Raw genomic sequence first — 27,003 nt, forward strand, 5'->3', positions numbered from 1 at the left:
GATCTTGCCATCTATGAGGAAACCTTCCAACTGAATTTTTTGCTACATATTCTTTCTGATAGCGGTGGATGCTTTGGGTGAGTATATATTTACTTAATTTATGACTTATTTTATATCAATTAAAAAGTATTATGAATAAATTTTGCTTTCTATTTTATCTTTGAAGGCATATTATAACCGCTACATAATAGCAAGCATAATATATGGCAGCAAATTGTAACAGAGAATAAAACACTAAAATTGGAGCAAAAAAGAACTGAGTTAAAATCCAGCCTTGGACACTTAGTTATGCCACTTAATTTCTGTTTGCTTGAGTTTACTCACCTTTAAAATGGGGATAATGATAGCACATCCTTTCAAAGCCTGAAGAATCAAATTCTAATTGAGATAAACATACTCTAGATATTGTTTGATGCATAGTCAAGGCATATGCATCCTAGAAAGACTCAGACAGAGTTAATTACTTTAGGTTGGTTAAAAAGAATGGTTCATTCAGCAAAGAAGACTATGCTCTCGAAGAGAGAGGAGGCTTGATCATCATGAGGTGAATTGGAAAGAAGTTCAGATTCTTTGAGTTCCAGTAAACAATCAATACTCCAAAGTTGGTGCATGTAGGTTGGGAGTTTTGTGAAGATTCTAATAGGAGAGAAGGAAATATAGATTTAGCAATATGAAAGAAATGTACTGACTTGACAAATGCATTGGCTTTTTAATATGTTTAAATTGCCATTGTACTTTAAGTTTCTGTTTACTTTTCTGAGCAATGCTATGTATATTAATAGAATGGTGTACGCTAGGTTTATGGAGAGCAGCTAGGTGACTCAGTAAATAGAGCACTGAGTCCAGATCTAGACTCAGTTCCTTATAGCTGTGTAATTCTGGGCAATTTCCTTAACTCTGACACATGTTCCTCATCTATAAAAAGAGCTAGGGAAGAAAATGGCAAACTACTCCAATAGCTTTGCTAAAAATAAATAAATAAATAAATAAATGAAAACCTCAGTTGCAGTCATGAAAAGTCATAGAGTACTGTAGAACAAGGTTTATAGAGTAAATATTTTGTAGCAACATGTATCATCTTGTGGATCCAAGCCTTTAGAAAGAGTTCAAGTATGGGAATAGCCTTAAAGATTTGCAATATTTTTTCAAATGTTTCGTGAATGATTTCATAAATATACGAAATTCAATCAACATATATATCCAATATATGTTACTCATTTGCAACTATTCTATACATATTTCCACAATTATCATGTTGCACAAGAAAAATCAGATCAACAAGAAAAACAAATAGAAAGAAAAAAAATTAAGCAAAGAACAATAAAAAGGTGAAAATACTATGTTGTGATCCATCCTCAGTTCCCACAGTCCTCTCTCTAGATGCAAAGGGCTTTCTCCATCACCAATCCATTGGAAGTGTCCTGAATCACCCGGTCATCTTGTAATTTCGCTTTTGCTATGTACAATGTTCTCATGGTTCTACTCACTTCATTTAGGATCAGTTCATGTAAATATCTTCAGGCCTCTCTGAAATCATCCTGCTGATTGTTTCTTGGAGAACAATAATATTCCACAACCTTCATATACCATAACTTATTAAGCCATTCTCCAACTGATGGGCATCCACTCAGTTTCCAGTTTGTTACTACTACAAAAAGAGCTGCCATAAACATTTTGACACATATGGGTGCTTTTCCCTTTTTTATGATTTCTTTGAGGCATAAACCTAATAGAAACACTGCTGGATCAAAAAGTATGCACAGTTTGATAGCCCTTTGGACATAGTTCCAAATTCCTCTCCAAAATGGTTGGATCAGTTTATTTCTCCACCAATCATATATTCACGTCCCAGTTTCCTCATCTTCCCTCCAACATTCATCACTATCCTTTCCCATCATTTTATCAATCTGAGAAAAGTGTAGTGGTACCTCAGAGTTGTCTTAATTTGCATCTCTCTGATCAATAATGATTTAGAGCATTTTTCATATGACTGTGAATGGTTTTAATTTTTTCATCTGAAAATTGTCTATTCAAATCCTACCATTTCCCAATTGGAGAATAGCTTGAATTTTTATAAATTTGAGCCAGATATCCATACATTTTAGAAAAGACTCCTTTATCAGAACCTTTGGAAGTAAAAAGAAAAAAAAATCACAATTATTGGTTCCCCTTTAATCTTATCTACATTGGTTTTATTTGTACAAAAACTTTTTAACTCAATATAATAAGTTATCCATTTTGCATTCCATAATGTATTGTAGTTCTAATCTTTTGTCACAAATTTCAATATTATCACAACTAAGCTGTCTAATCTCTAGAAATTATTCCATTTTCATTTAATTGTCTAATTTATTAGGATTTTATCCAAAACCACTATCAATGACTTGGAACAGTCTGCTTAAGAAAGCATACAATGGTCCTCATTACAGAATAATATTGTGTTAAAAAGAATAATGCATTTTCATTAGTTCCCTTGCAATTCTCGACCTTTTATTCTTCCATATGAATTTTGTTGTTATTTTTTCTAGGTCATTAAAATAGTTTCTTGAGAGTCTGATTGGTATATCATTAAATAAATAGATTAGTTTGGGGAGTTTTATCATCTTTATTATATTCGCTCAGCCTATCCAAGAGCACTGAATATCTTTCCAATTATTTAAATCTGACCTTATTTTTGTGGCAAGTGTTTCATAATTTTTCTCATATAATTCCTGACTATTCATTGGTAGATGGATTCCCAAATATTTTATACTCTCAACATTTGTTTGGAATGGAATTTCTCTTTGTATCTCTTGCTGTTGCATTTTGTTGGTGATATATAAAAATGCTGAGGATTCATGTTGATTTATTTTGTATCCTGCCACTTTGCTAAAATTCTGAATTGTTTCTAATAGCTTCTTAGCAGAGTCTTTGGGGTTCTCTAAGTATACCATCATGTCATCTGCAAAGAGTGATAGTTTGATTTCCTCAATTCCTACTATAATTCCTAGAAGCTCTTTCTCGGCTCTTATTGCCGAGGCTAGCGTTTCTAGTACTATATTTAATAATATTTAATAATTGATAGTGGGCAACCTTATTTCACTCATGATATTACTGGGAAAGGTTCCAGTTTATTTCTGTTGCATATTATGCTTACTGACGGTCGTAAATATATGCTTCTGATTATTCTAAGGAATAATCCATTTATTCCTATACTCTCAAGCGTTTTTAGTAGGAATGGATGTTGGATTTTATCAAATGCTTTTTCTGCATCTATTGAGATGATCATATAGTTTTTATTAATTTGATTATTAATATGGTCAATTATACTAATAGTTTTCCTAATATTAAACCAGCCCTGCATTCCTGGTATAAATCCTACTTGATCATAGTGTATTATCTCGGGGCTTATTTTCTGAAGTCTTTTTGCTAATATCTTATTTAAGATTTTAGCATCAATATTCATTAAGAAAATTGGTCTATAATTTTCTTTTTCAGTTTTTAATCTACCTGGTTTAGGCATAAGTACCATGTCTGTGTCATAAAAGGGGTTTGGTAGGACTCTTTCATCCCCTATTTTTTCAAATAGTTTATATAATATTGGGGCTAATTGCTCTTTAAATGTTCGGTAGAATTCACATGTAAACCAATATGGTTCTGGGGATTTTTTCCTGGGGAGTTGATTAATAGCTTGTTCTATTCTTTTTCTGAAATGGGACTATTTAAGCAATTTATCTCCTTCTCTGTTAATCTAGGAAGCTTATATTTTTGGAGGTAGTCCTCCATTTTACTTAAGTTATCAAATTTATTGGCATAAAGTTGGGCAAAGTAACTCCTTATTATTTCTCTAATTTCCTCTTCATTGCTGGAAAGATCCCCCTTTTCATTTGTAAGACTAATAATTTGATTTTCCTCTTTCCTTTCTCTGATCAGATTTACAAAAGGTTTATCTATTTTATTGGCTTTTTCATAAAACCAACTCTTGGTTTTATTTATTAATTCAATAGTTTTTTTACTTTCAATATTATTGATTTCTCCTTTTAATTTTTGTATTTCAAGTTTGATTTTTGGTTGGGGGTTTATAATTTAGTCTTTTTCTAGCTTTTTAATTTGCAGGCCCAATTCGTTAATCTTCTCTTTCTCTATTTTCTTCAAATAAGCCTCTAAAGATATAAAATTTCCCCTTATTACCACTTTAGCTGCATCCCACAATTTTGGTATGATGTCTCATCATTGTCATTAACTTGGGCGAAATTATTGTTTCTATAATTTGCTGTTTCACCCAGTCATTCTTTAAGATGAGATTATTCAGTTTACAATTACTTTTTGGTCTATTTACCCCTAACTTCTTACTGAATGTAGCTTTTATTGTATTGTGATCTGACAAGAAGGCATTTATTATTTCTGCCTTCCTACATTTAATTTTGAGATCTTTATGTCCTAATATATGGTCAATTTTTGTATAGGATCCATGAACTGCTGAGATGAAAGTATATTCCTTTCTATCGCCATTCAGTTTTCTCCAAAGGTCTATCATACCTAGTTTTTCTAATGTTCCATTTACTTTTTTAATTTCTTTCTTATTTGTTTTTTGGTTTGATTTGTCTAAATCTGAGAGTGCAATGTTTATATCTCCCACTATTATAGTTTTCCTGTCTATTTCTTCTTACAACTCTCTTAACTTTTCCTTTAGAAAGTTATATGCTATACCACTTGGTGCATATATGTTTAGTATTGATAGGGCTTCATTGTTTATGCTACTTTTTAGTAGAATATAGTTTCCTTCCTTATCTCTTTTTATTAGATCAACTTCTGCTTTTGCTTGATCTGAGATAAGGATGGCTACCCCTGCTTTTTTGGCTTTACCTGAAGCATAATAAATTCTGTTCCAACCTTTTATCTTTACTCTGTATGTATCTCCCTGCTTTAAGTGTGTTTCCTGTAGACAACATATTGTAGTGTTCTGACTTTTGATCCAGTCTGCTATCCGTCTCCATTTGATGGGATCGTTCATCCCATTCACATTTACAGTTAAAATTACTAATTCTGTATTTCCTGCCATCATATTATCCCCAGATTATGCTTTTTCCTTTGACCCCCTTGAACCCCTTCCCCAATATTTAATTTATAGACCCCCTTGTGATGCACAGCCCTCCTTTTTTTAGTATCTCTCCCCCCTCCTTCCAAGTCCCTTCCCTTATTCCATTTTCCTTTTCCCTTTTCCTCTCCCCCCTTTTAATGAGGTGAGAGAGAATTCTCTGAAAAACAAGTACATCAATTACTTACTCTTTGAGCCTCTTCTGATGGGAGTAAGATTCACACAATGTTTCTCCCCCTCTCTAAATTCCCTCAGATATGGTGTATTTTCTATGCCTCTTCCTGGGATGTAGTTTCCCTCTTTTTATCACTCCTTCCCCTTTTTCTGATACTACCCCCTTCCCTTTACTACTCCCCCCCTTTTTTTATATCAGTAAAATCAAAATATCCATGTGGACTTTCTATATATCCACAACTGAGATACAGTTCTCAAGAGTTCTGTTTACCTTTTTCTGTTTCTCTTCAGTCTTGTGGATGTAGATCAAATTTTTTGTTTAAATCTGGATTTTTTTCTTAGAAATAAATGGAATTCCTCTGTTTCATTGAATGACCATCTTCTTCCATGGAAGAAAAATGCTAAACTTAGCTGGGTAGTTTATTCTTGGTTGCAATCCTTGATCTTTTGCCTTTCAGAATATGAGGTTCCAGGCCCTTTGATCTTTTAATGTGGAGGCAGCCAGTTCTTGAGTGACCCTTATTGTGAACCCTTGATATTTGAATTGCTTTTTTCTAGCTGCTTGAAATATTCTTTCCTTTGTATGGTAATTCTGCAGCTTAGCTACAATATTCTGTGGAGTTCTTTTTTTAGGGTCTTTTTCAGAAGGTGTTGGATGAATTCTTTCGATGCCTATTTTCCCTTCTGTTTCTATTATCTCTGGACAGTTCTCTTTGATGATTTCCTGTAAAATAGAATCTAGGCTCTTTTTTTGGTCATAGTTTTCAGGAAGTCCAATAATCCTCAGATTACCTCTCCTAGATCTATTTTCCAGGTCTATAGATTTTCCCAGTAAGTATTTGGCGTTATTCTCCAACTTTTCAATTTATTTTTTTTTTTTTTAATTTTGTTTGACTAATTCTTGGGTTCTCAATGAATCATTCATTTCTATTTTTTCCATCCTGATTTTTAATGAGTTATTTTCTTCATTCACATTTTTAGTTCTTTTTGTATATGCCAAATTGAGTTTTTAAATGAATTATTTTTCTCTATTGAATTTTTTTTCCATTTCCCTAATTGTTTTTTAGAGAATTATTTTCTTTTTCCAATTCAGAAATCCTACTTTCTTGAGACTTTTTTTATCTTTTCCTATTCAGAAATCCTACTTTCCTGTGATTTTTTAACCTTTTCTAATTCACAAATTCGGTTTCCCTGAATCTCCTGTGAATTCTTTATTTTTTCCAACTCAAATTTCAGAACGTTGTTATTCTCTATCATAGCTTTTCTTTCCTTTCCCCATTTTTCTTCAAACTCTCTTAGCTTTTTAATAGTCTCTTTGAGGAGAGAGTTATGTGATGGGGGGGCAGGAATCATTCCCCTTTAGGCTGTTATCTGCTGACTCTCTGCTATTAACTTCCTTGTGGTTGATTACCCGTTCTTTCTCTGTGTAGAAGGAATCAATGGTTCTCTTTAGCTTTTTACTCATATTTAAAAAATCTTTTGGGGTCAGTTCTTGGGGTAAGAAATTATTTATTTATTTCTTTACCAGCTTCCTCCCAAACCAGATGGATGCAGCGGCTCCTGAGCCTGAGCTAAGAGAGAGCTCTGGGATAGTGTTCCCCTCCCCCTCCCTGGAAGTGCCTCAGGGGTAATTAGTTTGGCTGCATGCTGTGAGGGTTGTCCAGTAAAGGACCCCGCTGTGTGTCCCAGAGACTTCCCTGAGGTTTAAGACTGAACAGTAAAGGTGACACAATGCATCCTGTGGGGTGTGGATATTAGCAGCTGATGTGAAAAGCCCCTGCGCTCAAACTGGAAGTGTCTGCTCAGAAACCGTGGTCCCTATTTCAAAGGTTCCACTTCTCTGGGACTTCTGTGGCTGAGTTCTACAGCCTCCAGCCAAGCCAGGCACTATGTGAATTAGATGTTGCCTTGGGCTGTGTCCCCGCTTTTCAAGGTCTTAACTACGCCAAGGTGAAGCCCTGGACAGCTGAAGGTGGTTTTCAAAGCCCTGCCGAAATTTGTTAGGTCACTCCCGGATTGGGGTGGTTCTAGTATATGGCTTTATATTTTAAAGTGGCTTGATTTCTCTTCTGAACTGCTGTTTTATAAGCAGAGAAGAGCTAACAGCCTCTTCCAGATTCTTCTATCTCAGTGGCTTCTCTGATCCCCCCGAGTTCTCCCCAGCTCCATCGGCGCGGTGTGCTAGCACCTCACCCTATCTGCCCTGGCCTTTTTTCTTCCTCCCCTGGGAACCAACCTTTTCTGTTGAAACTCCAGATTCTCTTCAGCTGGTAAGTCGTGCTTCCAGTCCTTGTAGTTTCTATCAATCCAGCGTTATTTTTGAGGCTGATTTAACTAATTAGTATTGAGGGAAGAAGGGAGCTCACAAAATCACGTGTATCTTCTCCACCATCATGGCTCCGCCCCTAGAGTGAACTCTTTATGACATGTACTCTTTACAATGTCCTTCACTAGCTTCCTTCCTTCCTTCCTTCTTTTCTCCCTTCTTTCTTCCCTTCCTCTCTCCATTCCTTCCTTTCTTTTTCTTTCTTTCTATTTCTTTCTTCCTTTCTTTCTTTTTCTTTCTTCCTTTTTATAAGAAAATGAAGAAGTAGAATATAAACTAAAATAATGAATTGACTTTCTCCTCTTTTCATACAATCTGTCAGTGCACTGTCCTGGAATTCATTAAGAATTCATTAATAGTATCCTCTGTATAGACCAAAGGGAGATTTATCTTTCAGTAGCAGAACGTAACAAATATTTTTCCAATCATAATTTATATGGGCAAATTTATATAGACTGTCAAATTGAAAGAAAGAAGTCAAAACTTGCTGCTCAGTAAAGTACTTACTTTAAAAAAATGTGATTAGAACAATCTAGACACTACTTGTATCAATTAGAGATCAATTACAGATTATTATCTGTAATCTAAAATTCATGATTTGACAGTAACCAAAAAATATCAGTTAATGAACCTTTACAAACTTTGGTAAGGTTGTTTCTCCAGTGCAACAATCATGCAAGCCTTTCCATCTCAGTAGAATCTGCTCATGTTTATGCTTTGCTGGAATAATGTTTAAAATTCATTATAGTATAACCTTAACATCACAAGGAGACATAAGAATAGGAGTCTAGTAGAAAGTTAGCAGAGTACATTCACTCCATGTTGTGATTCCATTTCAAAGGTTATACTATTCATGAGAGTGCTCTGCTCATATATAGATGATCTAAAACAAAGATGTGAGTCTTGTAATCTCTCACTCTATATAAAAACCCTATAAAGTTGAAAGTGTTCCATTACCCTTATATTAAGAAGGAGAAAAGTAAAACTTTGGAAGAGAAGTGATTGTAGGGGTGTGGTAGAGACAGTTTGTACTGGTTTGTAGCAGCTGATTGTAAATTTGCTGTGTAATCTTTTATAATGTGGAAATGAGTGAATGCTACAAATCAGAGGTTGTTTTTAATTGCTTTTTGAAATTGTCCAGGCTTAAAAAACTAGTGACAAATATTAATAATGCAGATTAAATTTTAAAGTGTAGGTTTTTTTTTTTTTTTTGAAGAGCCAATTCTTAAGCAATAACCACTGATTCCCTGATCACATGGTAAAGTAAATTATGAGCATAGTAATAGAATCCATCAGTTTGATTCCAAATCCAATATATTTACTACTACACTGCAGCCAATTATCCTGATGTTTATCTCCAACAAGAACAGACAAATGTTCAAAGGATCTATCAATCTATGTTGTTCCTAGAATTATGTTGCGTATTTCAAAAGAGATTTCCAAACTCTGAGACCTTCATACCATATAAATACATTTGCTTGTATTTTTCAGTTTTTAAGAGTGCTTAACTACAGGAACACAATATGTCATTAGTTAGAGCTTAAAGAGATCTTAGCAACCAGCTGGGGTAAACTATAGACAACTTTACTTGTCCTTTTTTTTTTTTTTTTTTAACTTTAAACATTAACTTGCCTCTTTATAGTGTCTACTTTTCCTGATTAAGAACCTCCTAGAACTAAACAAAACAAAGAAAATCCCTTTTCAATATGTTAACTGCAGATATTTGAACATCAGATACACCATTTATTTCATTATACAATTTTATATTAACCAAGCCAAACAAAACCAATTCCTTTTAACCTACTGTCATAGTACTCAAGTTCCTTCACAGTCATAATGGCCCTACACTGGAAATTCTGTGCTTTAAAAATTATTCCTAAACTGTAATGCATAAAACTAAATCAATTCAGTGTTACCCTACAGAACAAAACCATCTATAGCTGTCTACATGTCCTCATCATTCTGGAAGGTTTAAAATGTTTCTGTAAGCATCCTTATCTCTTAAAAAAGACTCTTAACATTTGTCAAGGCTTCTTTTCTGATAGTATTTTTTGTTTTAAGTCATTCAAATAACTCCATATATCATTTAAAAACTCCATTTTTATCATTTAAATAACTCCATTTCTTCATGATACTTAGCATACTTATTATCATACTTATTATTCTATGATTTGAAAAAATTAAAATAAAATTCCCTAATAATTCCCCAAACAAGTATTTCCTTCCATGTCATCGAATCCTCACAAGCCTTCTGCTGTTCTCTCACTTGGTTCAGGAAATGTTTTTCATTACAAACTTATTAATTGCTTTAATGCACTAATACTTTTTTTTTTTTTTTGTAATCTTGAGACATTTTCCTCCATTTATCAATAATACACATTAATTATAATAAATGATGAACTTCCACTTAGGGAACACTGAAATATATAAAATAAATCTCAAATTTTACATGAATGGTCAAAAGACTCTACCTATCAAATGATTTTTTCCATGTAATCTAGACCTTTTCAACCTCTAGATTTTTTTCTTAAATAAATCAATATGTGAATATTTACTTTCAATAAAAAGTCATATCATTCCTTAATTATATCATGATCATATCTATACCTGGACTTTTTGTAATCAATTTGGTTCTTATATAAAATACTAGAAGTCCAAATTTATGCATCATTCCCTATTAATGATAAAGTATTCAACTCTAAAAGAGGTTTCCTATGTCTAATCTTTTATATATGATCATGGTGCTCTACATGTACCAGGCATTGTGCACTTACAATTGTTATCTTATGTGGACCTCACAATAGCTCATTGACTTAAATATTGATATTATTTTCTTTTAATAGTAGAGCAAACTAAGGCACAGAAAATAAAGTGACTTACCCAAGCTCATACTGACACAGGAAACCCCTCTCTTCTAAAAGTCAGTCACCTTGAACCCAGATTCCTTAATTCTATCTCACCCTAGAAATCAACCCCCACTTCTCATTAAGTACCACTAATTAATCTTTCCATAGAGTTCAGCTGACACTAACCAAATTTTCTATAGAGCTGAACCAAGGTTAAGTACCACTAATTAATTTTCAAAAGAGATGAATTAATGTTAAGTACAACCACTTAAGCCTTCTATAGATTTGAACTACCACCAATTAAACTTTCTATAACTTTACTGAAGCCTATTCAAACCCAAACTTCTCTATTGTTTCAAAAGCCCAAGACATGAACTCTGATCATAAAACTAAATACTCTGGATGTACCAACTTGCAAAACTCCTAATCCCATTTTGGAGCTTTTGTCTACTTCTCTTAGTTATCTAAAAATAAAAAAACTTTTCTTTTCTTTGCCAGAGAATTGAATGAGTAAATTCTTTTACCAGACCTGCACCTTGTTTCACACATCATAAGCCTGGATCCCCAACAATACAACTACTAAACATTTGAGGTTAGATTGAAAATCAGGTTTTTCTGTCTCCAGGTCTAGTTAGTTCTCTATTACCTTGTATTAATTACCTATCAGAATACTCCAGGCTGAATGACTTAGCTAAAGTCAAATAAGTTATCTCATGAGAAAAAAATCAAACTTCAAGGCTTATTCTTACTTTCAGTTATCAGTAATTTTTTCAGGTTTCTAATAAGCTGTCATAGTAGAGAGAAAGGTGTCCTACAAGTTTGGATGAGCTGTGTTGTGTTTCCTTCTTCTGCTGTGTACTGTAAACCATTTATTTAGTTTCATTTTAGCACTTTTCCTGGAAAGATCAATCAATCTGTCTTGGTACTTTAGGTTCACTGCTAGGAAAAAAAAAAAAAAAAAAAAAAAGAGAGGTGACAGTTAATGAAAGGGGATTTTACTCAGCCATAGCAGGGAAAATGTATTCACCTACCATATTGAGTGGCAAAACTTGTAATTATCACACACATCTCTCCTGCTTTTTTAGTGCCAATGATGGTCTCCTCGGCAAGCATCAAGGGGCTGCTGGAGTTTCTAAAGTTTTTATTTATTTATTTATTTAGTTAATTGTACTATATCAACCAGAAATTTATGTTAGAGGTCTGTCTCCAAGCCAATTATGTCTATAGGATATAACTAATACTTCTTAAGGAATGGGTCCTTAAGATACTGTCCACACAACAGCATTTTCCTAAGACTATAAGTTTCACAGAAGCTGCCAATTTTCAAAACTAGAAAATTCTTATCTTAGAATTTCCTATACAAATCAAATCTCTTGACCATAAATTCTCAGGAATAGGAATTACTTACATTAGTCATTTAAAAACAGTGTTAACCTTTTTCTTGCCATAGATTTGCATTTTCTCATTAATTATCATAACAATTATACATGCATAATACTATAAAGGGCTGAAAAGTCTGAATAGGTGAACTAGAATCAGACAATCAGGCATTTAAGGCTAAGTATCAATTGGACAATACTCTATTAGCATATGCTTGGAAAATGGCCCTTCTCACTATTGGTGCTAGCTGGATGTTTTGATGTATTGTAGGAGGGATAAGAGGTAGAGTAAGACAAGCCAGAGTCACTTTGGAGGAGAACAATGAGAAGGGAGGTTGCTGGCGAGCCTTGTAGAGGTTTGCTGTCTCCTTCACTTCTCACCCTAAAGACCAAGGACTTTTGCTTATCCTGATTCCAGCTGATTCTGAGGCCTCCAGGGAATTAATCCAGACTTCACATAATACAGATAGAGAATTAGAGAAATGAATAGATAGATAGATATTTGTTCATAGTGTTCTTTTAGAAACTTTCAAAAGAGTAGAGGTGAAAATTTTCATTATGCACTGAAGTAACTTCAACTTTATTTTAGTTCAAAGGAGTAACAGATAATAACTACTAATAAAAAGTCTCAGTCATTTAGTGTCTACAATGGGCTTCACATAGAGCAGGTATCCAAACTCCAATAGAAGTCTCAGAGCCCTTCCAGATTCAAACATATATCATTTGAGACAAAATGCCAAGATCATACAAATGGGAGGTTTCCTTGTTACCTATAGGACTAATAAAGTGAAAATTTTTTCTAAAGTACACATTACAAGGGGAGGAATAAGAAACAAAATAGGAATGAGTTATAGAAATATCAGTGAAGGATAGGGAAGAAAACCTTAATGGTATCCTTCAAGCAAGCAGCTGAAAAGAAGGTCCATACCTGTCAAACCAGTACTATTCAACCAGCCAAAATCCTTAGATCAGACATTTTCTGCATCATTTAATATAGTGATTAAGCCATATGTGATGTTTAACTATGATAACTTTCCATAATTTTGAATCATCCTTGTATCATTAGCATAAATCCAACTTGACTTTAATGAATATTTTATATACACACAAACACACACAGAGATACCTTCTACAAGCAGCATTTTCTAATCCCTCTTAATTCCAGTAACTTTCCTTTCTTAATTATTTCTTATTAAGCTGATGTATGTCATGTTTATATTTGTATGTTGTTTCTCTTAAATGGTTATAAGTTCCTTAAAGGATTTTTTGTCTTTTCTTTAGTGCTTAACACAATGTCTATCATATAATAAGTGCTTAAAATATCAACCAATTGATTGATTTGTCCTTTGAAAAATGGGTTTAAGTTATATATTTGAGTTAGTTTACTGTAGTCCCCAATATTAGGTAGTTATTGGTGATGTCTGACAAATTGCCAATTCTCTGAGCAATTATTTTCCAATCAGATAATATTCCCAAATTAATTTTTTTCTAAAGTTTATGGAATACACGTATGTATACATATGTTTTATGTACAGATATAAACATATGTGAGTATCTATGTATGTATACACACATATATACACATAATACATATATAATACACATATATGTATATCTATAGTTGCCATTTCAGTCTTTTACTAGGATTTAAATTTTTAAATTTTTTATTACTGCTTAATTATAATATTTGTCAATAGTTCTCTTTCCTTTATCTTCCCCTGGTTTTAGAGGCATGATTATTTCATTTTCATTCGAACCTTAAATATTATATGTATTTTATAGGTTTATATATGTATATGTATATGTATATCATTGGGTTTTGCTTCTGTAACAAAATTACCTCTGTTTCATTTTATTAGATTGTTTTGGCACTTACATTTAATATTTTTAGATTTTTGTTTTTCATTTGTTCATTATTGATTTTTAATCCATCTTCCTCTTATAAATGAAAAAATTAGTATTTTGTCCTTGTGATGTATATTTTAAAATCTATTTTGATGCTAATATTTTCAATATATATTATCTGTCCTCCTTACTTTTTTCTATCCTTCCCCTAATTCTTGATTTTACAAAAATCTATAATTTGTATTTTTGCTCTAAATTTGTTATTTACTTCTTTCCATCCCCCTTCACTTTTACCCAGTTAAGCAGTAAGTTCAAATCTTCCCTATGTTCTTCACCTCCAATTGTAAGTTTAAAAATTAATTTTCCTTTACTATATCATTTATCCTTTGATTTATTCTCTTCATTCTTTTCCTTTCCAATCTGTTCTGAGTATCATTATTATTTTTTTATTCATGAACTATAGCCCTTTATTTATTTATTTTTTGCTCTCTCTGTTTATGTCTCTCCTGGGATTAAAGATTCTGAAGTAAGCAACTTTAGTTTCTTCTAACCAAATTCTTTGTTATTATCTTTATAGATTTTGCCTGTTTTATTTGTTTCCTATTCCTCATTTTTAGAAATATCAGTTCATGAAAGAACTTATATTAGGTTAAATTAGTTTCTGGGTGTCAGATATTACTCAGTATCTCACATCTGGAATCCTACTGTTATCTCACTGTTTGTGTCATGATCAGTTTCTTTATCCAAGGCTATTTCATTATATCTCTGATGACAATTGCTCATTGGAAATCATATATCTCTTCTCTTCATAAGAAATACGTTTATGAAGGCATAATATTCTCTTGGAGAAAATGTTCTCCCAAAGCAAAAATTATCCTCAATCTAATCTCTTCATAGCCTTCCTTCATTATCATATATATGCATTCATGCTCTTATGTGGTTTTCAGTAAGACTCCCACATTGTTTGAGAACTCCACAGCTACAATTTTTCAATCCTATTCTCTTACAAGGTATTCCCTTTATTACTTGCAACACGTCATTGGAACAGAGAAACAGAGAGAGAGAGAAAGAGACAGACAGACAGACAAAGAAAGAGAGAGAGAGAGAGACAGAGACAGAAACAGCAAGAGAGGCAGTGAGAGACAAAGAGACAGAAAGAGAGACAGACACAGAGACAGAGTCAGGGAGAGAGGCAGAGAGAGACAAATAGACAGAAAGAGAGATAGACACAGAGACAGAGTCAGGGAGAGAGACAGAGAGAGACACACAGAGTTGGAGAGAGACAGAGAGACAGATAAAGAAAGAGATAGATACATGAATAAATCACTCCAGAACAACATATCTACTTTTATTTATTTTTTTCTCACAGTTCTTAAATTCCAGTTTACTCTCTATTAAATTGTGTCTTTCCTAAAAAGCTTTTGGTATCTTTGTTCTGTATTTACCTAATGGGTAAATTTCTTCTGCTCCTCCTTGTCCCTTTCTCTTTCTCATTATTTTGTTTGCTTTATTTTATGTGGTAAATATCTTTTGGAAAGTGGAAGATGAATAATATTCTTTTTTTTTTTTAAATGAATATTCTCTCTTTTTGAGTGTCCATTTTTTTCCCACTTCTTAGTATGCACAAATTGACTGGGTATATTAATTTTTGGGATTGGAGTTTTGTATTTAATCATGTAATATCCCAATCCATTATTTTATTTATTTATTCTGAAGTTAATAAATAGAAGAATTTTTATAACATAGTAGAATAGAAAAAAACTGCAAAAGTATAATGTTTAACTTGCTATTGCTTTTAAATATATAATAAAGCTATCATATAATTTTATTGTCCTACCCCTAAACTAGAGATGGTTACTATTAGACACAAATGTGTGTCCACAGTATATATGTATGTGTATATGAATATAAAATAATTCTATGCATATATTTATTTATAATTTCTTTCTCTAGGTACAGATAACATGTCATAACTATTTTGTTGTTACTTTGGGTATTTATAACAATTAAATTGACTTAATTGTTCAAAGTTGTTCTCAAAATAATACTGCTATCACTGTATAAAGAATTCTCTTGGTTCTGTTCATTTTGGTACTTGGAAAACAGACCAAGTAGTGATATTGCTAGGTCAAATTGTACACACAATTTAATAGCTTTTAAAGCATAATTCCAGTTTGCATTTCTACCAACAATTAATTGGTATCCCAATTTTTTTTCCATATCCCTTTCAATATTTGTGTCTTTCCTATTCAGTATAAGTGATGATAGGTGTACAATGATAGCTAATTTTAAAAAACTTCATATTTCTTTAATCAGTAATGATTTAGAACATTTTATATACTATAAATTATTTTGATTTTTTTATCAAAAGAAATATACTGTGACCATTTCTGAACTGTGAAATAAGTCAATTCTTACAGATTTAACAAGATTCTTTACATATTTGAATTATGAAAATTTATCTAATTATTCCATTTCCTTCTGCAATTTTTCATGACTATTAAATAATCTTATAATATTTAAACACCTTATCTTTATACTTGAGGAACTATATATTTAATATTTACTAATATGTTGCTTTTTATTGAATTTGTTAAATTCAGCTACCATTTGTCTTAGAATTGGAAGCATGTGTGTATGTGTATAAATGTACTCATGTATGTGTAGTTAAATTTCTGATATATAATCTGCACATTTTTCTGGATTCATAATCAATTATATATTCTAAGAAGTTCTGGATAATTTTATTTTATTATATCCTGTACTGATTTTAGGTTGTTTTATTTATTTTTTTTTTTAACTTGTCAAATTCTCTAGGAGAACTATAATTCTTAAGTTTAGGAATTTTATATTTATTTCAGCATCTTTGTGTTCTAAATATGACAGTCTTTCTTTCAATTTTCTAAAAATATACTCTTTCAGTATTGATGGAAACTATGTAAATTTATAAAAAAATTATAAATTTATATGTTGAATAAGTTCCCCTTGTTATGGATAAATAAAGCACTTTTTGTTAAATATGGAATGAAAGAGGAGAGCTTTAATTCATTCCAATATGTACCAAACTTACAAAAGGAATGGTCTGTGAATGTTTCAGCTCATAATAAGATTGTACTTATTTTTCTCATATATTAATTTTAGTTTTTTTATTTTTCATAAATGCCTTTAATTTTGACCAAAATTCATTGCTAACATTTTATTTTATAGATTTTTTTCCCCTACTCTGAGCCATTTTGAATCTTTGAGCTGTTGTTCAATATTTTTTGGGAAACACAGAATATTGTTTTTTATCAGTCAGTTTTAGTTTCTTTATTTCAAATTACAATGTATGCTAATAAAGTATTTTTTTCTGAATTTTGCTCATTCTTTCTTAGAATCATGTGTCATTATTTTTATATCTTTGAATGCTACAGTTTTACCAAGATTTTTTTCTCTCTCAATAGATTCAGTGTATTTTTTTCTTTTAAAAAGTTTAAATATTGTATTTTTTCCAATAGCATATAAAACCATTTTAAACATTTTTTAAAATTCTGAGTTATAAATTTTCACTTTTTTATTCTTATCTATACATGACCTAAGATGATAAGCAATTTGATGTAGATTATATATGTACAATCATATTTCCATATTAGTCATATTGTGGGAAAGAAAAGACCAAACTTCTATACACACACCATTACACACAAAATGAAAATAATATGCTTTGATTTGTATTCATTCTCCATGAATTCTTTATCATGAGTATTTCAAAATTATCTAGGATCAGGAGCCAAGATGTCAGAGAGAACACACCATCTATCTAAGCTCTTCCTTATCCTCAGACTACTTCTTTTATGAATGGCCTCAGAATTAGTTCTTGACTGTCAAAACCCACTAATATTGGGAGTACAACAAATTACCAACATAAGATATTCTCAAAATTTTCCAGAAAGGTCTGTTTTTACTAGTGGGCAGGGACAGATAGGCTTCAGGCAAGTAGGTAGCATGAGCATGGAAAACAGCTCCCACTGAGCAGACCAGAGAGGTCAGGGTGTGGTCTCAGCTGGTAGAAAATTTGCTCGGAGAACTGTACCACAGTGTGAGCTACTTTGCTTTGGCAGCAAGCCAGTATATAAGCAGAGAAGATATAAACACAAAAGATAAAAAAATATAACCCCAAAACTAGAGTATCTCAGGACGTGATCACACCTACCCAACACCTGGGGTGACTCAGCAGGATCTCAGAGCACAACCCAGTGCAGTCATTGCTGTCCCAGTGCTGCTTCACTGCTATTTCCTGTTGTCTGTAAAGGAAGCTTGGTAACACCACAGTGCCTTAAAAGCAGAGTGTAGAAGTTGCAATGGTGGGGGCGGAGCCAAGATGGCGGAGAAGAAACACACGTCTCGGTGAACGTCCTCACTCCCTCACAACCAATTAGATAAATTAAGTCTCAAAATTAGCTCAGGACTGACAGATACCACAAGGACTGGAAGCACGACTTACCAGCTAAAGAGAATCTGGAGTTTCAACAGGAAAGGTCAGTTCTCAGGGGAGGAATAAGAGAGACCAGCACAGACGGTGGGGTAGTGGCACACTGCGCCCATTGTGCTGGGAAGGGCTCTGGGATCAGAGAAGCCACTGAGGTAAAGGAATCTGGCACAGGCTGTTAGCTCTTCTCTGCTAATTATTTAGCAGTTCAGAAGAGAAAGCCAAAATATTTTAAAACTCAGATTAGATTTTCCCCAGATCCTGGGAGTGACTCAGCAGATCTGAGCACCAGGGGGTGTGGCCTCAGCTACCACCTGAGAATAGTTAAGAGATTGACAAGTGGGTGGATACGGCCCAAGGCAACACACACTGCCTAGCTTAGCTGGAGGGAGTGGAACTCAGCTCCAGGAAGTCCCAGAGAAGCGGAACCTTTGAACTAGGGACCACGGTTTCTGGCAGACACTTCCAGTTTGAGCACAGGGGCTTCTCACGTCACCTGCTGCAGACATCCACTCCCCACCCGGACACATAGGCTGGGCTTCATGATGTCTTTACTATTCTACGCCCTCGAATCACAGTAGTGCTAGTCACCTCTGAGGCACTTCCAGGGAGGGGGTGGGGAACTCTCTCCCAGAGCTCTATCTTAGCTCAGGCGCAGGAGCCTCTGCATCCCTCCGGTCTGGGAGGAAGCTGGTAAAGAAGTAAATAATTTCCTACCCCAGGGACAGACCCCAAAAGATTTTTTTAAATATGAACAAAAAACCTAGAAAAACCATAGATTCCTTCTATACAGAGAAAGAGCGGGTATCCAACCCCGAGGAAGTTAACAGCAGAGAGTCAGCAGATAACAACCTAAAGGGGAACGATTCCTGCCCCCCATCACATAACTCTCTCCTAGAAGAAGCTCTTAAAAAATTAAGGGAGTTTGAAGAAAAATGGGGAAAGGAAAGGGAAGCTATGATAGAGAATAACAACGTCCTGAAATTGGAGTTGGAAAAAATAAAGAATTCACAGGAGATGCAGGGAAACAAAATTTATGAATTAGAAAAGGTTAAAAAAACACAGGAAAGTAGGATTTCTGAATTGGAAAAGATAAAAAAGTCTCAAGAAAATAGAATTTCTGAATTGGAAAAAGAAAATAATTCTCAAAAAAAATATTAGGGAAATGGAAAAAAATTCAATAGAGCAAAATAATTCATTTAAAAACGAAATTGGGCATTTACAAAAAGAACTAAAAACTGTGAAAGAAGAAAATAACTCCTTAAAAGTCAGGATGGAACAAATAGAAATGAATGATTCACAGAGAACCCAAGAATCAGTCAAACAAAACAAAAAAAATGAGAAGCTGGAGAACAACGTCAAATACTTACTGTGAAAATCTATAGACCTGGAAAATAGATCTAGGAGAGATAATCTGCGGATTATTGGACTTCCAGAAAACTATGACCAAAAAAGAGCCTAGATTCTATTTTACAGGAAATTATCAAAGAGAACTGTCCAGAGATAATAGAAACAGAAGGGAAAGTAGATGTGGAAAGAATTCATCGAACTCCTTCTGAAATAGACCCTAAAAAAAGAACACCACGGAACATTGTGGCTAAGCTGCAGAATTACCACACAAAGGAGAAAATCCTGCAAGCAGCTAGAAAAAAACAATTTAAATACCAAGGTGCCACAGTAAGGGTCACCCAAGATCTGGCTGCCTCCATATTAAAAGATAGAAGGGCCTGGAACCTGATATTCCGTAAGGCAAAAGATCAAGGACTGCAACCAAGAATGAACTACCCAGCTAAGTTTAGCATCTTTTTCCATGGAAGAAGATGGTCATTCAATGAAACAGAGGAATTCTATATGTTTCTAAGAAAAAAACCAGACTTAAACAAAAGATTTGATCTACATCCACAAGACTGAAGAGAAATAGAAAAAGGTACACAGAACCCTTGAGAACTGTAACTCTGTTGTGGGTATATAAAAAATACTCAAGGATAATTTGATTTTACTGATATAAAAGAAAAAAAGGGGGGTGTAGTAAAGGGAAGGAGGTCGGTTCAGAAAAAGGGGAAGGAGGGATAAAAAGAGGGAAACTACATCCCAGGAAGAGACATAGAAAATACACCATATCTGAGGGAACTTAGTGAGGGGGAGAATCATTGTGTGAATCTTACTCTCATCAGGAGAGGCTCAAAGAGTAAATAATTAACATATTTGTTTTTCAGAGAATTTTCTCTCACCTCATTAAAAGGGGGGAGAGGAAAAGGGAAAAGGAAAAGGAGAATAAGTGAAGGGACTTGGAGGGAGGGGGGAGGGATCCTAAAAAAAAAAAAGGAGGGAGGGTTCCGCGTCACAAGGGGGGGTCTGTAAATTAAATATCGGGGAGGGGGATCAGGGGGGTCAAGGGGAAAAAGCATAATCTGGGGATAATACGATGGCAGGAAATACAGAATTAGTAATTTTAACTGTAAATGTAAATGGGATGAACGATCCCATCAAACGGAGACGGATAGCAGATTGGATCAAAAAGCAGAACCCTACAATATGTTGCCTACAGGAAACACACTTAAAGCAGGGAGATACATACAGAGTAAAGGTAAAAGGTTGGAATAGAGCCTATTATGCTTCAGGTAAAGCCAAAAAAGCAGGGGTAGCTATCCTTATCTCAGATCAAGCAAAAGCAGAAGTAGATCTCCTTAAAAAAGATAAGGAAGGAAACTATATCCTGCTGAAAGTTAGCATAAATAATGAAGCCATATCAATACTAAACATATATGCACCAAGTGGTATAGCATCTAACTTTCTAAAGGAAAAGTTAAGAGAACTGCAAGAAGAAATAGACAGTAAAACTATAATAGTGGGAGATCTCAACCTTGCACTCTCAGATTTAGACAAATCAAACCACAAAACAAACAAGAAAGAAAGTAAAAAAGTAAATAGAACATTAGAAAAACTAGGTATGATAGACCTTTGGAGAAAACTGAATGGCAATAGGAAGGAATATACTTTCTTCTCAGCAGTTCATGGATCCTATACAAAAATTGACCATATATTAGGACATAAAGATCTCAAAATTAAATGTAGGAAGGCAGAAATAATAAATGCCTTCTTCTCAGATCACAATGCAATAAAAGCTACATTCAGTAAAAAGTTAGGGGTAAATAGACCAAAAAGTAATTGGAAACTAAATAATCTCATCTTAAAGAATGACTGGGTGAAAGAGCAAATTATAGAAACAATTAACAATTTCACCCAAGATAATGATAATGATGAGACATCATATCAAAATCTTTGGGATGCAGCTAAAGCAGTAATAAGGGGAAATTTTATATCTTTAGAGGCTTATTTGAAGAAAATTGAGAAAGAGAAGATTAACGAATTGGGATTACAACTTAAAAGGCTAGAAAAAGACCAAATTATAAACCCCCAACCAAAAATTAAACTTGAAATACAAAAATTAAAAGGAGAAATCAATAAAATTGAAAGTAAAAAAACTATTGAATTAATAAATAAAACCAAGAGTTGGTTTTATGAAAAAGCCAATAAAATAGATAAACCTTTGGTAAATTTGATCAAAAAAAAAGAAAGAGGAAAATCAAATTGATAGTCTTACAAATGAAAAGGGGGATCTTTCCACCAATGAAGAGGAAATTAGAGAAATAATAAGGAGTTACTTTGCCCAACTTTATGCCAATAAATTTGATAACTTAAGTGAAATGGATGACTTCCTCCAAAAATATAGGCTCCCTAGATTAACAGAGGAGGAGATAAATTGCTTAAATAGTCCCATTTCAGAAAAAGAAATAGAACAAGCTATTAATCAACTCCCCAGGAAAAAATCCCCAGGGCCAGATGGATTCACATGTGAATTCTAACAAACATTTAAAGAACAATTAGCCCCAATGTTATATAAATTATTTGAAAAAATAGGGGATGAAGGAGTCCTACCAAACTCCTTTTATGACACAGACATGGTACTGATACCTAAACCAGGTAGATCGAAAACTGAGAAAGAAAATTATAGACCAATCTCCTTAATGAATATTGATGCTAAAATCTTAAATAAGATATTAGCAAAAAGACTTCAGAAAATCATCTCCAAGATAATACACTATGATCAAGTAGGATTTATTCCAGGAATGCAGGGCTGGTTTAATATTAGGAAAACTATTAATATAATTGACCATATTAATAATCAAATTAATAAGAACCATATGATCATCTCAATAGATGCAGAAAAAGCATTTGACAAAATCCAACATCCATTCCTACTAAAAACTCTTGAGAGTATAGGAATAAATGGACTATTCCTCAGAATAATCAGGAGCATATATTTAAGACCTTCAGTAAGCATAATATGCAATAGAAATAAACTGCAACCTTTCCCAGTAAGATCAGGAGTGAAACAAGGTTGCCCACTATCACCATTACTATTCAATATAGTATTAGAAACGCTAGCCTCGGCAATAAGAGCCGAGAAAGAGATTCAAAGAATTAGAGTAGGAAATGAGGAAATTAAACTATCACTTTTTGCAGATGACATGATGGTATACTTAGAGAACCCCAAAGACTCTGCTAAAAAGCTACTAGAAATAATTCAAAATTTCAGCAAAGTGGCAGGATACAAAATAAATCCACATAAATCCTCGGCATTTTTATATATCACTAACAAAATGCAACAGCAAGAGATACAAAGAGAAATTCCATTCCAAACAAATGTTGAGAGTATAAAATATTTGGGAATCCATCTACCAAAGAAAAGTTTAGGAATTATATGAGAAAAATTACAAAACACTTGCCACAAAAATAAAATCAGATTTAAATAATTGGAAAGACATTCAGTGCTCTTGGATAGGCCGAGCGAATATAATAAAGATGACAATACTCCCCAAACTAATCTATTTATTTAGTGCTATACCAATCAGACTCCCAAGAAACTATTTTAATGACCTAGAAAAAATAACAACAAAATTCATATGGAAGAATAAAAGGTCAAGAATTGCAAGGGAACTAATGAAAAAAAACTCAGAGGAAGGTGGTCTAAGTGTACCTGATCTAAAGCTATATTATATAGCAGCAGTCACTAAAACCATTTGGTATTGGCTAAGAAATAGACTGGTAGATCAGTGGAACAGATTAGATACAAAGGACAAAAAAGGGTACATCTATAGCAATCTAATCTTTGACAAACCCAAAGATTCCAACATTAGGGATAAAAATTCATTATTCGGAAAAAACTGTTGGGAAAACTGGAAATTAGTATGGCAGAAATTAGATATGGATCCACACTTAACACCATATACCAAGATAAGATCAAAATGGGTCCATGATTTAGGCATAAAGAGGGAGATAATAAATAGATTAGAGGAACAGAGGATAATCTACCTCTCAGACTTGTGGAGGAGGAAGGAATTTATGACCAGAGGAGAACTAGAGATCATTATTGATCACAAAATAGAAGATTTTGATTACATCAAACTAAAAAGTTTCTGTACAAATAATACTAATGCAAACAAGATTAGAAGGGAAGTAACAAATTGGGAAAATATTTTTAAAAACAAAGGTTCTGAAAAAGGTCTCATTTCCAAAATATATAGAGAACTGACCATAATTTCTAAGAAACCGAACCATTCTCCAATTGATAAATGGTCAAAGGATATGAACAGACAATTCTCAGAGGAAGAAATTGAAACTATATCCACTCACATGAAAGAGTGTTCCAAATCACTACTGATCAGAGAAATGCAAATTAAGACCACTCTGAGATACCACTACACACCTGTCAGATTGGCTAAGATGACAGGAACAAATAATGACAAATGTTGGAGGGGATGTGGGGAAATTGGGACACTAATACATTGCTGGTGGAGTTGCGAAAGAATCCAGCCATTCTGGAGAGCAATCTGGAATTATGCCCAAAAAGTTATCAAACTGTGCATACCCTTTGACCCAGCAGCGCCACTACTGGGATTATATCCCAAAGAAATACTAAAGAGTGGAAAGAGACATATATGTGCCAAAATGTTTGTGGCAGCTCTTTTTGTTGTAGCTAGAAACTGGAAGATGAATGGATGTCCATCAGTTGGAGAATGGTTGAGTAAATTGTGGTATATGAATGTTATGGAATATTATTGCTCTGTAAGAAATGACCAGCAGGATGAATACAGAGAGGCCTGGAGAGACTTAAATCAACTGATGCTGAGTGAAATGTGCAGAACCAGAAGATCACTGTACACTTCAACAACAATACTGTATGAGGATGTATTCTGATGGAAGTGGAAATCTTCAACATAAAGAAGATCCAACTCACTTCCAGTTGATCAATGATGGACAGAAGTAGCTACACCCAGAGAAGAAACACTGGGAGGGGAATGTAAATTGTTAGCACTAATATCTGTCTGCCCAGGTTGCATGTACCTTCGGATTCTAATGTTTATTGTGCAACAAGAAAATGATATTCACACACATGTATTGTACCTAGACTATATTGTAACACATGTAAAATGTATCTGATTGCCTGTCGTTGGGGGGAGGGAATAGAGGGAGTGGGGGTAATTTGGAAAAATGAATACAAGGGATAATATTATAAAATATATATATATATATAATAAAAAAATAAATTAAAAAAAAAAGCAGAGTGTAGGGTTGGTTTCTTTTTTGTTTGTTTGTTTGTTTTGTTTTGTTTGTTTTGTTTTGTTTTGTTTCTTTTTTGTCAAAATGAGTAAAAAGTTAAAGTGGGCTCTAATCATAAATGGCTTTTAGACTGATAGAGAGCAGACTTCAAACCCTGAAGAGACTAAAAACAGATTGTTTCTAGAGGAAACCCCAAAGGGATCTGGTCCCCACCATACAAGGTTCTCATAGAAGAAATTAAAAAGACTCTTAGAAGAGAGCTAGAGGAAAAATGGGAAAGGAAAGGGAAGCTGTGCAAGAGGGTCTGGATAAGTCATCCTACTCTTTAAAAGATAGAGTGGATAAAGAAATCAACTCTCTGAAAAATAGAATTAGTGAACTGGAAAAAGAAAATTGCTCCCTAAAAAAATGAAATTGACGAAATGGAAACAAATTCCATAGAACAAAACAACTCATTTAAAAACTCAAATGGACTAATACAAAAAAAAAATAATAAGGTAAATAAAGAAAATAATTCATTAAAATCAGAATTGATCAAATAGAAATGAATCACTCAAGGAGACACCAAGAATTAGTCAATCAAAAACCAAAAATGTGAAAAAAAAGTTGAAAAAAAATACCTACTTGGGAAAAACAATAGCCCTGGAAAATAGCTCTAAGAAAGATAACCTGAGGATTATTGGACTGCCTGAAAATTATGATGACAAAAAGAGCCTAGATATTATTTTCCAGTAAATTATCAAAGAGAACTGCCCAGATGTTATAGAAACAGAGGGTAAAATTGACATTGAAGAATTCATTGAACATCTACTAAAAGAGATTCCAAAATCAAAACTCCAAGAAATATTGTGACTAAATTCCAGAAATATCAGATCAAGGAAAAAATACTACAAGGAGCTAGGAAAAATACAAACAAACAAACAAACAATTCAAATACAGAGGAGCCACAATAAGGATTAATCAGGATGTAGCAGCATCCATATTCAAAGGGCTTGGAATCTGATATTCTGAAAGGCTAAGGAACTTGGTATGCAGCCAAGAATAATTTCCCCAGACAAAATGAGCATTTTTTTTTTCCCCAGGGAAGATAGACATTCAATGAAATAGGTGAAGTGAATCAATTTCTGAAGAAAAAAAACAAAAACAAAAACAAAAACAGAACTAAACAAAAAGTTTGACCTCCAAATATAGGATCAAGAGAAGCATAAAAAGGTAAAAAGAAATCTAGGGAACTATATTTGTTACTAATATGCATAAAGAATACATGTAAAATTTGGTTTTACCGTTATAATATAAAAAAAGGAAGATAGAGGTGGAAAGGAAGTTGTACCAGACAAAGAGAAAAGTGGAGATACTATATCTCATGACGAGGCAAAGGAAATATATTATATCTGAGGGAAAGGAGGGAGGGCAATGAGCATAATGTGTCTTACTTTCATCAGAACTAGCTTAAAAGAGCAAAATATTAGACATATTCCATTTAAAGAGAAACTTCTCCCACCTCATTAAAAAGTGGGAGGGGAAAAGTGAAAAGGGAAGGAGTAAGCAAAATAGAAAGGAGTACAGAAATTGTAAGGAAAAGGTTAAATAAAAAGGGAGAGACTTGAAGATGGGGAGAGGGATCCTAAAGAAGGAAGGCTACATGAGGCAAGTAATGCCCACAAGTTTAATACTGGGGAAGAGGGTAGGAGGGGAAAAAAGAGAAAAGCATAAGTAGGGGTCAACAATATGGCAAGTAATACAGAATTATTAATTTTAACCATAAATATGAATGGGATAAACTCCCCCATAAAGTGGATGTGAACAGCAGACTAAATTAAAAGCCAGAATCTTACAATATGTTGTTTACTAGGAAACACACTTGAGTCAGGGTGATTCATACAGAGTAAAGGTAAAAGGCTGGAGCAAAATGTACTATGCTTCAGGTGAAGTCAAAAAGGCAGGTATGGCCATCCTGATCTCAGATCAAGCAAAAGCAAAAATTGATGTAATTAAAAGAGATAAGTAAGGGCACTATATCTTGCTAAAGGGTAACATAGATAATGAAGCAATACCACTATTAAACATTTGTGCATTAAGTGGTGTAGCATCTAAATTTTCAAAGAAGAAGTTAAGAGAGCTCAAGAAGAAATAGACAGCAAAAACTATAATAGTGGGAAAAATCAATCTTACACTCTCAGAACTAGATAAATCAAACCACAAAATAAATAAGAAGTTAAAGAGATAAATAGAATCCTAGAAAAGTTAGGTACGATAGATCTTTG

The sequence above is a fragment of the Sminthopsis crassicaudata genome, chromosome 1, assembly GCF_048593235.1.
Source record: "Sminthopsis crassicaudata isolate SCR6 chromosome 1, ASM4859323v1, whole genome shotgun sequence".
NCBI lineage: Eukaryota > Metazoa > Chordata > Mammalia > Dasyuromorphia > Dasyuridae > Sminthopsis > Sminthopsis crassicaudata.